Source organism: Oncorhynchus gorbuscha, linkage group LG15, assembly GCF_021184085.1.
Source record: "Oncorhynchus gorbuscha isolate QuinsamMale2020 ecotype Even-year linkage group LG15, OgorEven_v1.0, whole genome shotgun sequence".
Lineage (NCBI taxonomy): Eukaryota > Metazoa > Chordata > Actinopteri > Salmoniformes > Salmonidae > Oncorhynchus > Oncorhynchus gorbuscha.
The window spans coordinates 70746229-70761134 of NC_060187.1; positions in this window are offsets into that span (position 1 = coordinate 70746229).

Below are 14906 nucleotides of genomic sequence, written 5' to 3' on the forward strand. Positions count from 1 at the left end.
GTTCTATGCCAGAATAACATATCGTCTCTGTACTGTCTCTCAATTAAATCCCCCAGTCGTTTGTATAGCAAAACATTCCTCGATTTCAAAGCCCTGGAAAATAATGTGACAAATCAAATCAAATCAAATTTATTTATATAGCCCTTCGTACATCAGCTGATATCTCAAAGTGCTGTACAGAAACCCAGCCTAAAACCCCAAACAGCAAACAATGCAGGTGTAAAAGCACGGTGGCTAGGAAAAACTCCCTAGAAAGGCCAAAACCTAGGAAGAAACCTAGAGAGGAACCGGGCTATGTGGGGTGGCCAGTCCTCTTCTGGCTGTGCCGGGTAGAGATTATAACAGAACGTGGCCAAGATGTTCAAATGTTCATAAATGACCAGCATGGTTGAATAATAGTAAGGCAGAACAGTTGAAACTGGAGCAGGAGCATGGCCAGGTGGACTGGGGACAGCAAGGAGTCCTCATGTCAGGCAGTCCTGGGACATGGTCCTAGGGCCCGGGCCAGTTGAAACTGGAGCAGCAGCATGGCCAGGTGGACTGGGGACATGGCAGGTGGACTGGAGTCATCATGTCAGGTAGTCCTGGGGCATGGTCCTAGGGCTCAGGTCCTCCGAGAGAGAGAAAGAAAGAGAGGAGATAATTAGAGAATGCACACTTAGATTTACACAGGACACCGAATAGGACAGGAGAAGTACTCCAGATGAACAAACTGACCCTAGCCCCCGACACATAAACTACTGCAGCATAAATACTGGAGGCTGAGACAGGAGGGGTCAGGAGACACTGTGGCCCCATCCGAGGACACCCCGGACAGGGCCAAACAGGAAGGATATAACCCCACCCACTTTGCCAAAGCACAGCCCCCACACCACTAGAGGGAAATCTTCAACCACCAACTTACCATCCTGAGACAAGGCCGAGTATAGCCCACAAAGATCTCCGACACGGTACAACCCAAGGGGGGAGGAAACCCAGACAGGCCGACCACAACAGTGAATCAACCCACCCAGGTGACGCACCCCCCCAGGGACGGCACGAGAGAGCCCCAGCAAGCCAGTGACTCAGCCCCGTAACAGGGTTAGAGGCAGAGAATCCCAGTGGAAAAGGGGAACCGGCCAGGCAGAGACAGCAAGGGCGGTTCGTTGCTCCAGAGCCTTTCCGTTCACCTTCCCACTCCTGGGCCAGACTACACTCAATCATATGACCCACTGAAGAGATGAGTCTTCAGTAAAGACTTAAAGGTTGAGACCGAGTTTGCGTCTCTGACATGGGTAGGCAGACCGTTCCATAAAAATGGAGCTCTATAGGAGAAAGCCCTGCCTCCAGCTGTTTGCTTAGAAATTCTAGGGACAATTAGGAGGCCTGCGTCTTGTGACCGTAGCGTACGTGTAGGTATGTACGGCAGGACCAAATCAGAGAGGTAGGTAGGAGCAAGCCCATGTAATGCTTTGTAGGTTAGCAGTAAAACCTTGAAATCAGCCCTTGCTTTGACAGGAAGCCAGTGTAGTGAGGCTAGCACTGGAGTAATATGATCAAATTTTTTGGTTCTAGTCAGGATTCTAGCAGCCGTATTTAGCACTAACTGAAGTTTATTTAGTGCTTTATCCGGGTAGCCGGAAAATAGAGCATTGCAGTAGTCTAACCTAGAAGTGACAAAAGCATGGATTAATTTTTCTGCATCATTTTTGGACAGAAAGTTTCTGATTTTTGCAATGTTACGTAGATGGAAAAAAGCTGTCCTCGAAATGGTCTTGATATGTTCTTCAAAAGAGAGATCAGGGTCCAGAGTAACGCCGAGGTCCTTCACAGTTTTATTTGAGACGACTGTACAACCATTAAGATTAATTGTCAGATTCAACAGAAGATCTCTTTGTTTCTTGGGACCTAGAACAAGCATCTCTGTTTTGTCCGAGTTTAATAGTAGAAAGTTTGCAGCCATCCACTTCCTTATGTCTGAAACACATGCTTCTAGCGAGGGCAATTTTGGTGCTTCACCATGTTTCATTGAAATGTACAGCTGTGTGTCATCCGCATAGCAGTGAAAGTTTACATTATGTTTTCGAATAACATCCCCAAGAGGTAAAATATATAGTGAAAACAATAGTGGTCCTAAAACAGAACCTTGAGGAACACCGAAATGTACAGTTGATTTGTCAGAGGACAAACCATTCACAGAGACAAACTGATATCTTTCCGACAGATAAGACCTAAACCAGGCCAGAACATGTCCGTGTAGACCAATTTGGGTTTCCAATCTCTCCAAAAGAATGTGGTGATCGATGGTATCAAAAGCAGCACTAAGGTCTAGGAGCACGAGGACAGATGCAGAGCCTCGGTCCGATGCCATCAAAATGTCATTTACCACCTTCACAAGTGCCGTCTCAGTGCTATGATGGGGTCTAAAACCAGACTGAAGCATTTCGTATACATTGTTTGTCTTCAGGAAGGCAGTGAGTTGCTGCGCAACAGCCTTCTCTAAAATCTTTGAGAGGAATGGAAGATTCGATATAGGCCGATAGTTTTTATATTTTCTGGGTCAAGGTTTGGCTTTTTCAAGAGAGGCTTTATTACTGCCACTTTTAGTGAGTTTGGTACACATCCAGTGGATAGAGAGCCGTTTATTATGTTCAACATAGGAGGGCCAAGCACAGGAAGCAGCTCTTTCAGTAGTTTAGTTGGAATAGGGTCCAGTATACAGCTTGAAGGTTTAGAGGCCATGATTATTTTCATCATTGTGTCAAGAGATATAGTACTAAAACACTTGAGCGTCTCTCTTGATCCTAGGTCCTGGCAGAGTTGTGCAGACTCAGGACAACTGAGGTTTGGAGGAATACGCAGGTTTAAAGAGGAGTCCGTAATTTGCTTTCTAATAATCATAATCTTTTCCTCAAAGAAGTTCATGAATTTATCACTGCTAAAGTGCAAGTCATCCTCTCTTGGGGAATGCTGCTTTTTAGTTAGCTTTGCCACAGTATCAAAAAGGAATTTCGGATTGTTCTTATTTTCCTCAATTAAGTTAGAAAAATAGGACGATCGAGCAGCAGTAAGGGCTCTTCGGTACTGCACGGTACCATCCTTCCAAGCTAGTCGGAAGACTTCCAGTTTGGTGTGGCGCCATTTCCGTTCCAATTTTCTGGAAGCTTGCTTCAGAGCTCGGGTATTTTCTGTGTACCAGGGAGCTAGTTTCTTATGAGACATTTTTTTAGTTTTTAGGGGTGCAACTGCATCTAGGGTATTGCGCAAGGTTAAATTGAGATCCTCAGTTAGGTGGTTAACGGATTTTTGTCCTCTGGCGTCCTTGGGTAGGCAGAGGGAGTCTGGAAGGGCATCAAGGAATCTTTGTGTTGTCTGTGAATTTATAGCACGACTTTTGATGTTCCTTGGTTGGGGTCTGAGCAGATTATTTGTTGCAATTGCAAACGTAATAAAATGGTGGTCTGATAGTCCAACAACCCTAACCCTATGAGGAAAAACATTAAGATCCACAACATTTATTCCATGGGACAAAACTAGGTCCAGCGTATGACTGTGAGAGTGAGTGGGTCCAGAGACATGTTGGACAAAACCCACTGAGTCGATGATGGCTCCAAAAGCCTTTTGGAGTGGGTCTGTGGACTTTTCCATGTGAATATTAAAGTCACCAAAGATTAGAATATTATCTGCAATGACTACAAGGTCTGATAGGAATTCAGGGAACTCAGTGAGAAACGCTGTATATGGCCCAGGAGGCCTGTAAACAGTAGCTATAAAAAGTGATTGAGTAGGCTGCATAGATTTCATGACTAGAAGCTCAAAAGACGAAAACGTCATTTTTTTTTTTTTTTGGTAAATTGAAATTTGCTATCGTAAATGTTAGCAACACCTCCGCCTTTGCGGGATGCACGGGGATATGGTCACTAGTGTAGCCAGGAGGTGAGGCCTCATTTAACACAGTAAATTCATCAGGCTTAAGCCATGTTTCAGTCAGGCCAATCACATCAAGATTATGATCAGTGATTAGTTCATTGACTATAGTTGCCTTTGAAGTAAGGGATCTAACATTAAGTAGCCCTATTTTGAGATGTGAGGTATCATGATCTCTTTCAGTAATGACAGGAATGGAGGTGGTCTTTATCCTAGTGAGATTGCTAAGGCGAACACCGCCATGTTTAGTTTTGCCCAACCCAGGTCGAGGCACAGACACGGTCTCAATGGTGATAGCTGAGCTGACTAATCTAACTATGCTAGTGGCAGACTCCACTATGCTGGCAGGCTGGCTAATAGCCTGCTGCCTGGCCTGCACCCTATTTCATTGTGGAGCTAGAGGAGTTAGAGCCCTGTCTATGTTGGCAGATAAGATGAGAGCACCCCTCCAGCTAGGATGGAGTCCGTCACTCCTCAGCAGGTCAGGCTTGTTCCTGTTTGTGGGCGAGTCCCAGAAAGAGGGCCAATTATCTACAAATTCTATCTTTTGGGAGGGGCAGAAAACAGTTTTCAACCAGCGATTGAGTTGTGAGACTCTGCTGTAGAGCTCATCACTCCCCTAACTGGGAGGGGGCCAGAGACAATTACTCGATGCCGACACATCTTTCTAGCTGATATGCACGCAGAAGCTATGTTGCGCTTGGTGATCTCTGACTGTTTCATCCTAACATCGTTGGTGCCGACGTGGATAACAATATCTCTATACTCTCTACACTCGCCAGTTTTAGCTTTAGCCAGCACCATCTTCAGATTAGCCTTAACGTCGGTAGCCCTGCCCCGGGTAAACAGTGTATGATCGCTGGATGATTCGCTTTAAGTCTAATACTGCGGGTAATGGAGTCGCCAATGACTAGAGTTTTCAATTTGTCAGAGCTAATGGTGGGAAGCTTCGGCGTCTCAGACCCCGTAACGGGAGGAGTAGAGACCAGAGAAGACTCGGCCTCTGACACCGACCCGCTGCTTAATGGGGAGAACCGGTTGAAAGTTTCTGTCTGCTGAATGAGCGACACCGGTTGAGCGTTCCTACAGCATTTCCTTCCAGAAACCGTGAGAAAGTTGTCCGGCTGCGGGGACTGTGCCAGGGGATTTATACTACTATCTGTACTTACTGGTGGCACAGACGCTGTTTCATCCTTTCCTACACTGAAATTACCCTTGCCTAACGATTGCGTCTGAAGCTGGGCTTGCAGTACAGCTATCCTCGCCGTAAGGCGAGCACAGCGGCTGCAATTAGAAGGCATCATGTTAATGTTACTACTTAGCTTCGGCTGTTGGAGGTCCTGACGAATCGTGTCCAGATAAAGCGTCCGGAGTGAAAAAGTCGAGGAAAAAAATAAATATATGAACGGTAATTAAAAAGTGAAACCCGTAAAGTTGTCAGGTAGCAAAATAGGTTGGCAACAAAACGCACAGCAATTCGAAAACAAGCCTGCAATTCAAAGAAAAACCTTTCTTGTTCGGCTGCCGGTACTGAGGCCGTAGAATTGACTGGGTCTACAAGGTTGGCCGCATCACTGAATAGCTGGTCATCAACATCCGAAATGTCGTTAAAAACAGGTCTCTTGGGTGTTCCATTCTGAATGCGCGGTGCGCCGGAATCCCCCAGCTCTAGATTTATGTGGTCGTCTGTGCCGTTTTTCACCGGTGCGGAGTCTGAATTAAAATAATACATACATAATTACGTTATTAGATATTTTTTTATATCTATGTTAGCTACATACAAATGTCAAATACCTTTCCGTTATAATAATATATATTAACAATACATATTTAAAATACCTCGGCTTTTTTGGCGCTTGTTGTGACGAATCGCCGAAACCGGGGGGTGTGTGACTTTTTCCATCGAGCGTTCCAGATTCTGCTGGGTCTGTCTCCGGGCAGTCTGAAAAAACATTATTTGTCCTTGTTTTAACATAGGTTATCAACAGATCTATAACTAATAAAAAGGCTTATAACTAATAACAAAACTTTATAATGGTCCCATACCTTGCCCCTGGAGCGCCGGCTCGTGAAGCAGCAAGTTCCCGGCCCAACAGTAGTTTTCGGGGGGGCTTGATTCTGAGCAGTGTACTTGGGTCAACGTTACTAGTTGGTTGTTGGGGTCTTGAGTATGTCTGGAGGGGGTCAATGTTCCCTGGATTTGCGGTGAGTTTGAAAAAGCGCTCGTACAGAACGGTAGAATTGCATCAAAGTCCTGCGTGTCAGATGTCCATAACACATCCTTTATCACAACGGGCTGTATGTCGGCTGTAAATACATAAAATAGTTTAAAAAAATAGTACAACCTATTTTTAAAATATTTATATATAAATATTTCTTGGGTATGTGTTTAATTATAAGGACTTACAACGAAAAAAGGCCGTTGGTGATTGTCTGCCAGAATTTTGCTCCTGTGAACCCCCATCATGTTCCAGATCCGGCAACTCTCGTAAAATCTGCATAAATGTCGGGGATCCTAGATTCCATTAGACAATGTAAACAGTTATACGCTATATCTACACTTTTTTTAAACATATATTGGGCTTTTGGCCTGAAATACCCAAATAACTAGGGGGTAATATTTCTATTCAAACAAATCTTAAAATATAAGTTCTTTTCATTTACTCACCGCCAGAAATATCCATTATGCGAGATTCCCTTATTCCGAATATTATTATTATTATTATTTTAATATGTCCGTGCAGCTCAATATTCTGGGCCTTTATGTTTGCGCTAAAGCAATACTGACAACGTTAAAAAATAGTTCTGTCCCTAACTATCTAAAAGTTCGGAATGAGTTTTTTTTGAGAGATGTATGCCTGGTTTAGAGAACACATGCTGTGAATTCAAACAACAGGATGGGGTTGTCGTGACATTCTGTCTGCAAACGGTTTGTGTGGGGGCCGCAGATTAGGGATATCTATGTTTAACCCTGCTGTTCTGTTGATATCTCGACATGCCTTATGCGTGATAGTGCACACCTTGGTTTCAAACGTTTCTCTACAGCTAAGAGTTCTGTTTTATGTAAAAAAAAATAAAAAACCTTGGATGCAGGTCTTTGTACATTATTACAAACTTTAATAAAACGTAATGATAACAACCGTAAGGGAGATAAAACTGGGGAGGAGGGGAGCATGGGTCACAAAAGTTCAAACAACCTTCTAACACATGACCACACGAACAGGGGGGACGGGGCGGAGGCACATATTTAAACATGCACACATGCACATCATGACTTAGGGGTAGTCCGGGGTATACCCCCTGGCAGTTACTCTCAGAGCCATTAGATCCTGGCGTCCACAGACTTGTTCTTCCAACGCATATCCTGGCAGCCTTGAAGCACTCAGGGCACGTTGCATTTGACACAAAGATAACATTATTTTAAACCATTCTCGCATCCTTAGCGCTGGAGAATAAGTCTCGGGTTCTGCACGATAAAAGGGTTGGGACACGCTGTCTGTGAATATCTTAACCGTAGATTCCTCCGGGTTGAATATGTACGAAATATGGCCCTCGCTTGTACACAGAAATCCGTTAAAACATTCGGGAGCCTCTAACAAAATATCCTCCAAGCTTTTGGCGTTGGGTTCGTGACATGAGCTACAGAGCACTCCGAGAATTACACTTGTAGACATATTTTAGATGTTTAATATTCAGGTCTTAAAAAATGGCTTGTTCTGGACATTTATAATACTGAGGCCCCCAGAGATATCTATAAACCCAGACATTCATGCTTCATAGATAACAACCGTAAGGGAAATAAAACTGGGGGGGTGGAGGGGGGTGGAGGGGGGCATGGGCCACAAAATAACACACACCCTCTAACACATGACGACACGAACAGGGGGGCGGGACAATGCACATATTCACTACATGTCAGAAGGTCAAAAGTTCAGCAATCAATCATTTTTGACACCTGTCATCAATCAATCATTTTGACATGCTGTATCCTATTACTCTCTACCCTTCAACCGTCTCCTCTACCCTTCAACCGTCTCCTCTACCCTTCAACAGTCTCCTCTACCCTTCAACCGTCTCCTCTACCCTTCAACCGTCTCCTCTACCCTTCAACCGTCTCCTCTACCCTTCAACCGTCTCCTCTACCCGTCAACCGTCTCCTCTACCCGTCAACCGTTTCCTCTACCCGTCAACCGTTTACCCGTCAACGTTTCCTCTACCCGTCAACCGTTCCTCTACCCGTCAACCGTTTCCTCTACCCGTCAACCGTTTCCTCTACCCGTCAACCGTTTCCTCTACCCATCAACCGTTTCCTCTACCCGTCAACCGTTTCCTCTACCCGTCAACCGTCTCAAATCAAATGTTATTTGTCACATGATAAAGAACAGGTGTAGACTAACAGTGAAGTTGTTACTAACAGGCCCTTCCCAACAATGCAGAGAGGGAGAAAAGACATGTAATCGAAAAGGGGACTAGGTAACAGGATAGACTAAACAGTAACATGATAGACTAAACAGTAACATGATAGACTAAACAGTAACTGGATAGACTAAACGGATAACAGGATAGACTAAACAGGTAACAGGATAGACTAAACAGTAACAGGATAGGACTAAACAGTAACAGGATAGACTAAACAGTAACAAACAGTGATAGACTAAACAGTAACAGCAAACAGTGTATGTGGTGAGTAATAGAAAAGGGGACTAGGTAACAGGATAGACTAAACAGTAACAGGATAGACTAAACAGTAACAGGATAGACTAAACAGTAACAGCAGCAGCGTATGTGATGAGTAATAGAAAAGGGGACTAGGTAACAGGATAGACTAAACAGTAACAGGATAGACTAAACAGTAACAGGATAGACTAAAACAGTAACAGGATAGACTAAACAGTAACAGGATAGACTAAACAGTAACAGCAGCGTATGTGATGAGTAATAGAAAAGGGGACTAGGTAACAGGATAGACTAAACAGTAACAGGATAGACTAAACAGTAACAGGATAGACTAAACAGTAACAGCAGTAACAGGATAGATGAGTATTAGAAAAGGGGACTAGGTAACAGGATAGACTAAACAGTAACAGGATAGACTAAACAGTAACAGGATAGACTAAACAGTAACAGGATAGACTAAACAGTAACAGGATATAAACAGAACTAAACAGTAGACAAACAGTAACAGCAGTGTATGTGGTGAGTAATAGAAAAGGGGACTAGGTAACAGGATAGACTAAACAGTAACAGGATAGACTAAACAGTAACAGACTAAACAGTAACAGCAGCATATGTGATGAGTATTAGAAAAGGGGACTAGGTAACAGGATAGACTAAACAGTAACAGGATAGACTAAACAGTAACAGGATAGACTAAACAGTAACAGGATAGACTAAACAGGATAGACTAAACAGTAACAGGATAGACTAAACAGTAACAGGATAGACTAAACAGTAACAGGATAGACTAAACAGTAACAGGATAGACTAAACAGTAACAGGATAGACTAAACGAACAGGATAGACTAGGTAACAGGATAGACTAAACAGTAACAGGATAGACTAAACAGTAACAGGATAGACTAAACAGTAACAGCAGCGTATGTGATGAGTATTAGAAAAGGGTACTAGGTAACAGGATAGACTAAACAGTAACAGGATAGACTAAACAGTAACAGGATAGACTAAACAGTAACAGCAGCGTATGTGATGAGTATTAGAAAAGGGGACTAGGTAACAGGATAGACTAAACAGTAACAGGATAGACTAAACAGTAACAGGATAGACTAAACAGTAACAGGATGTGATGAGTATTAGAAAAGGGGACTAGGTAACAGGATAGACTAAACAGTAACAGGATAGACAAACGGGATAGACTAAAAACAGTAACAGGATAGACTAAACAGTAACAGCAGCGTATGTGATGAGTATTAGAAAAGGGGACTAGGTAACAGGATAGACTAAACAGTAACAGGATAGACTAAACAGTAACAGGATAGACTAAACAGTAACAGTAACAGCAGCGTATGTGATGAGTATTAGAAAAGGGGACTAGGTAACAGGATAGACTAAACAGTAACAGGATAGACTAAACATTAACAGGATAGACTAAACAGTAACAGAGCGTATATGAGTATTAAAAAGGGGACTAGGTAACAGGATAGACTAAACAGTAACAGGATAGACTAAACGGTAACAGGATAACTAAACGGTAACAGGATAGACTAAACAGTAACAGGATAGACTAAACAGTAACAGGATAGACTAAACAGTAACAGGATAGACTAAACAGTAACAGGATAGACTAACAACAGGATAGACTAAACAGTAACAGGATAGACTAAACAGTAACAGCAGCGTATGTGATGAGTATTAGAAAAGGGGACTAGGTAACAGGATAGACTAAACCAGTAAGGATAGACAAACAGTAACAGGATAGACTAAACAGTAACAGCAGCGTATAACAGGATAGTAACAGATAGACTAAAAACAGTAACAGGATAGACTAAACAGTAACAGCAGCGTATGTGATGAGTATTAGAAAAGGGGACTAGGTAACAGTAACAGGATAGACTAAACAGTAACAGGATAGACTAAACAGTAACAGGATAGACTAAACAGTAACAGCAGCGTATGTGATGAGTATTAGAAAAGGGGACTAGGTAACAGGATAGACTAAACAGTAACAGGATAGACTAAACAGTAAACAAACAGTAACAGGATAGACTAAACAGTAACAGGATAGACTAAACAGTAACAGCAGCGTATGTGATGAGTATTAGAAAAGGGGACTAGGTAACAGGATAGACTAAACAGTAACAGGATAGACTAAACAGTAACAGGATAGACTAAACAGTAACAGCAGCGTATGTGATGAGTATTAGAAAAGGGGACTAGGTAACAGGATAGACTAAACAGTAACAGGATAGACTAAACTAACAGGATAGACTAAACAGGTAACAGGATAGACTAAACAGTAACAGGATAGACTAAACAGTAACAGGATAGACTAAACGGTAACAGGATAGACTAAACAGTAACAGGATAGACTAAACAGTAACAGGATAGACTAAACGGTAACAGGATAGACTAAACAGTAACAGGATAGACTAAACAGTAACAGGATAGACTAAACTAAACAGTAACAGTAGACTAAACAGTAACAGGATAGACTAAACAGTAACAGGATAGACTAAACAGTAACAGGATAGACTAAACAGTAACAGGATAGACTAAACGGTAACAGGATAGACTAAACGGTAACAGGATAGACTAAACGGTAACAGGATAGACTAAACAGTAACAGGATAGACTAAACAGTAACAGCAGCGTATGTGATGAGTATTAGAAAAGGGGACTAGGTAACAGGATAGACTAAACAGTAACAGGATAGACTAAACAGTAACAGGATAGACTAAACAGTAACAGGATAGACTAAACAGTAACAGCAGCGTATGTGATGAGTATTAGAAAAGGGGACTAGGTAACAGGATAGACTAAACAGTAACAGGATAGACTAAACATTAACAGGATAGACTAAACAGTAACACCAGTGTATGTGATGAGTATTAGAAAAGGGGACTAGGTAACAGGATAGACTAAACAGTAACAGACTAAACAGTAACAGCAGTGTATGTGATGAGTATTAGAAAAGGGGACTAGGTAACAGGATAGACTAAACAGTAACAGGATAGACTAAACATTAACAGGATAGACTAAACAGTAACAGCAGCGTATGTGATGAGTATTAGAAAAGGGGACTAGGTAACAGGATAGACTAAACAGTAACAGGATAGACTAAACAGTAACAGCAGCGTATGTGATGAGTATTAGAAAAGGGGACTAGGTAACAGGATAGACTAAACAGTAACAGGATAGACTAAACAGTAACAGGATAGACTAAACAGTAACAGGATAGACTAAACAGTAACAGCAGCGTATGTGATGAGTATTAGAAAAGGGGACTAGGTAACAGGATAGACTAAACAGTAACAGGATAGACTAAACAGTAACAGGATAGACTAAACAGTAACAGGATAGACTAAACAGTAACAGGATAGACTAAACAGTAACAGCAGCGTATGTGATGAGTATTAGAAAAGGGGACTAGGTAACAGGATAGACTAAACAGTAACAGGATAGACTAAACAGTAACAGGATAGACTAAACAGTAACAAGATAGACTAAACAGTAACAGCAGCGTATGTGATGAGTATTAGAAAAGGGGACTAGGTAACAGGATAGACTAAACAGTAACAGGATAGACTAAACATTAACAGGATAGACTAAACAGTAACAGCAGCGTATGTGATGAGTATTAGAAAAGGGGACTAGGTAACAGGATAGACTAAACAGTAACAGGATAGACTAAACGGTAACAGGATAGACTAAACGGTAACAGGATAGACTAAACGGTAACAGGATAGACTAAACGGTAACAGGATAGACTAAACAGTAACAGGATAGACTAAACAGTAACAGGATAGACTAAACAGTAACAGGATAGACTAAACGGTAACAGGATAGACTAAACAGTAACAGGATAGACTAAACAGTAACAGGATAGACTAAACAGTAACAGGATAGACTAAACGGTAACAGGATAGACTAAACGGTAACAGGATAGACTAAACGGTAACAGGATAGACTAAACGGTAACAGGATAGACTAAACAGTAACAGGATAGACTAAACATTAACAGGATAGACTAAACAGTAACAGGATAGACTAAACATTAACAGGATAGACTAAACAGTAACACCAGTGTATGTGATGAGTATTAGAAAAGGGGACTAGGTAACAGGATAGACTAAACAGTAACAGGATAGACTAAACAGTAACAGGATAGACTAAACAGTAACAGGATAGACTAAACATTAACAGGATAGACTAAACAGTAACAGGATAGACTAAACATTAACAGGATAGACTAAACAGTAACACCAGTGTATGTGATGAGTATTAGAAAAGGGGACTAGGTAACAGGATAGACTAAACAGTAACAGACTAAACAGTAACAGCAGTGTATGTGATGAGTATTAGAAAAGGGGACTAGGTAACAGGATAGACTAAACAGTAACAGGATAGACTAAACATTAACAGGATAGACTAAACAGTAACAGCAGCGTATGTGATGAGTATTAGAAAAGGGGACTAGGTAACAGGATAGACTAAACCGTAACAGGATAGACTAAACCGTAACAGGATAGACTAAACAGTAACAGCAGCGTATGTGATGACTATTAGAAAAGGGGACTAGGTAACAGGATAGACTAAACAGTAACAGGATAGACTAAACAGTAACAGCAGCGTATGTGATGAGTATTAGAAAAGGGGACTAGGTAACAGGATAGACTAAACAGTAACAGGATAGACTAAACAGTAACAGGATAGACTGCAGTGTATGTGATGAGTCAAGAGTTCACGCAAAAAAGGTCAATGCAGTAACTCCGAGTAGCTATTGGTTAACTACACTGATCAAAAATATAAATGCAACATGTAAAGTGTTGGTCCCATGTTTCATGAGCTGAAATAAAAGATCCCAGAATTTTTACATTTGCACAAAAAGCTTATTTTTGTGGCCAAATTTGTTTACATCCCTGTTAGTGAGCATTTTGTCCTTTGCCAAGATAATCCATCCACCTGCCTGGTGTGATATATCAAGAAGCTGATTTAAACAAACGCCTAAAACAGTCTTATTGCTGGGGGGTAGAAGATGTACAGGGTCTTGTTGGTTCCAGACTTCAATCCTCTCTATCGATCTCTTTTATATATGTTCTCTTTTTATATTAGTTTTCTGTTTAAGGCATCCTTACCGTAGCAACACAGCACACACATCATAAATAATCTAGTCAACCCTTGTCGTTCTAATGATAGTCTACAACCCCGTGGGGTTAGTCATTTCAGGGGTGGGTTATATTTTATATCCCTGGGGGTTTGGATGTCTCAAACCATTCCTCTCATCTCCCTCTCATCTTGGAGAGAGTTAAACTGGGTTGGTTTTCCTCTTATTGCTCTGTCTGTGACTGACAGCAGGCAGGCTTTCCTCAGCCCTGTCCCTCTGGGCTTTCTGCCTGCCTTACTTCCTGCCTGCCTGCCTCCCTGGGATTACAAAGTGTGTGTGTGTGCACACACATCAATACAGGTCTGTGTAATGACCTGTGGCGTGCAAGGTTGACTCAATTAATACTCCCCAGTGGAGACGAGCAATCCTGGGTATCAATAGCCCTCCATGCCTCCCTCCTTCCCTCACTAGAGCCGAGCAGGTCCCATAGCTAATCTGTAGTTGGTCTATCTCCTGCAGGTGGCTTGAAGTCAGGCTGCTGCCTGATCCCTCCCAAACACCTAGATCACACAGCAGTAGGCCCCTACACTAGGACACAATACACACTGGTCTTAAAGGTCTGGAGAGGCACTAGGATCCAGCTAGAACACACTCAGATTCTGAACCCTTCACCCCTCATGAGGGGAATACCAGTGCTTCTGGCTCTTCGATCATGGCAGCAGAGTCTCCAGGTGGTTGTAAAGAGGTTATGGTTATGTGGTTGCAGAAGGGTTATTTTGTGGTTTGAGTCTGACATTGGGTTGGTGCTGGGAGAGTCTGTGGGTAATTCTAGGAAATGCCTTGCTTGTTTTCTTTCGCTATCTTTTTTTCTCTCTCTCTCTCGCTCTTCCTGTTTAAAGACCATGACCAGGTAGGCTGTGTGGATTGCTCATAACCACCACGAGAGAAGAGCATCAGTCTGGGCCTTTGACTCGTGTCTCTATAGGGATGGTGTGTTTTCCACAGTTATGACGCTAAAATAGATTTTGGTATCAATCACGTGGGTGTGTGCATCATGTTAAGAAGCCTGTAGCTTTATAATATGGGAACACATACACGCAGAGAGCGAGAGATTGAAATGTTGGCAAACATTGACAGGTGTGTCGCAGCCGATAATTTTGTCTTTACGTAGAATAGGTAGATCAGACACACACCGATGCACACTCGTTCATACAGTTAA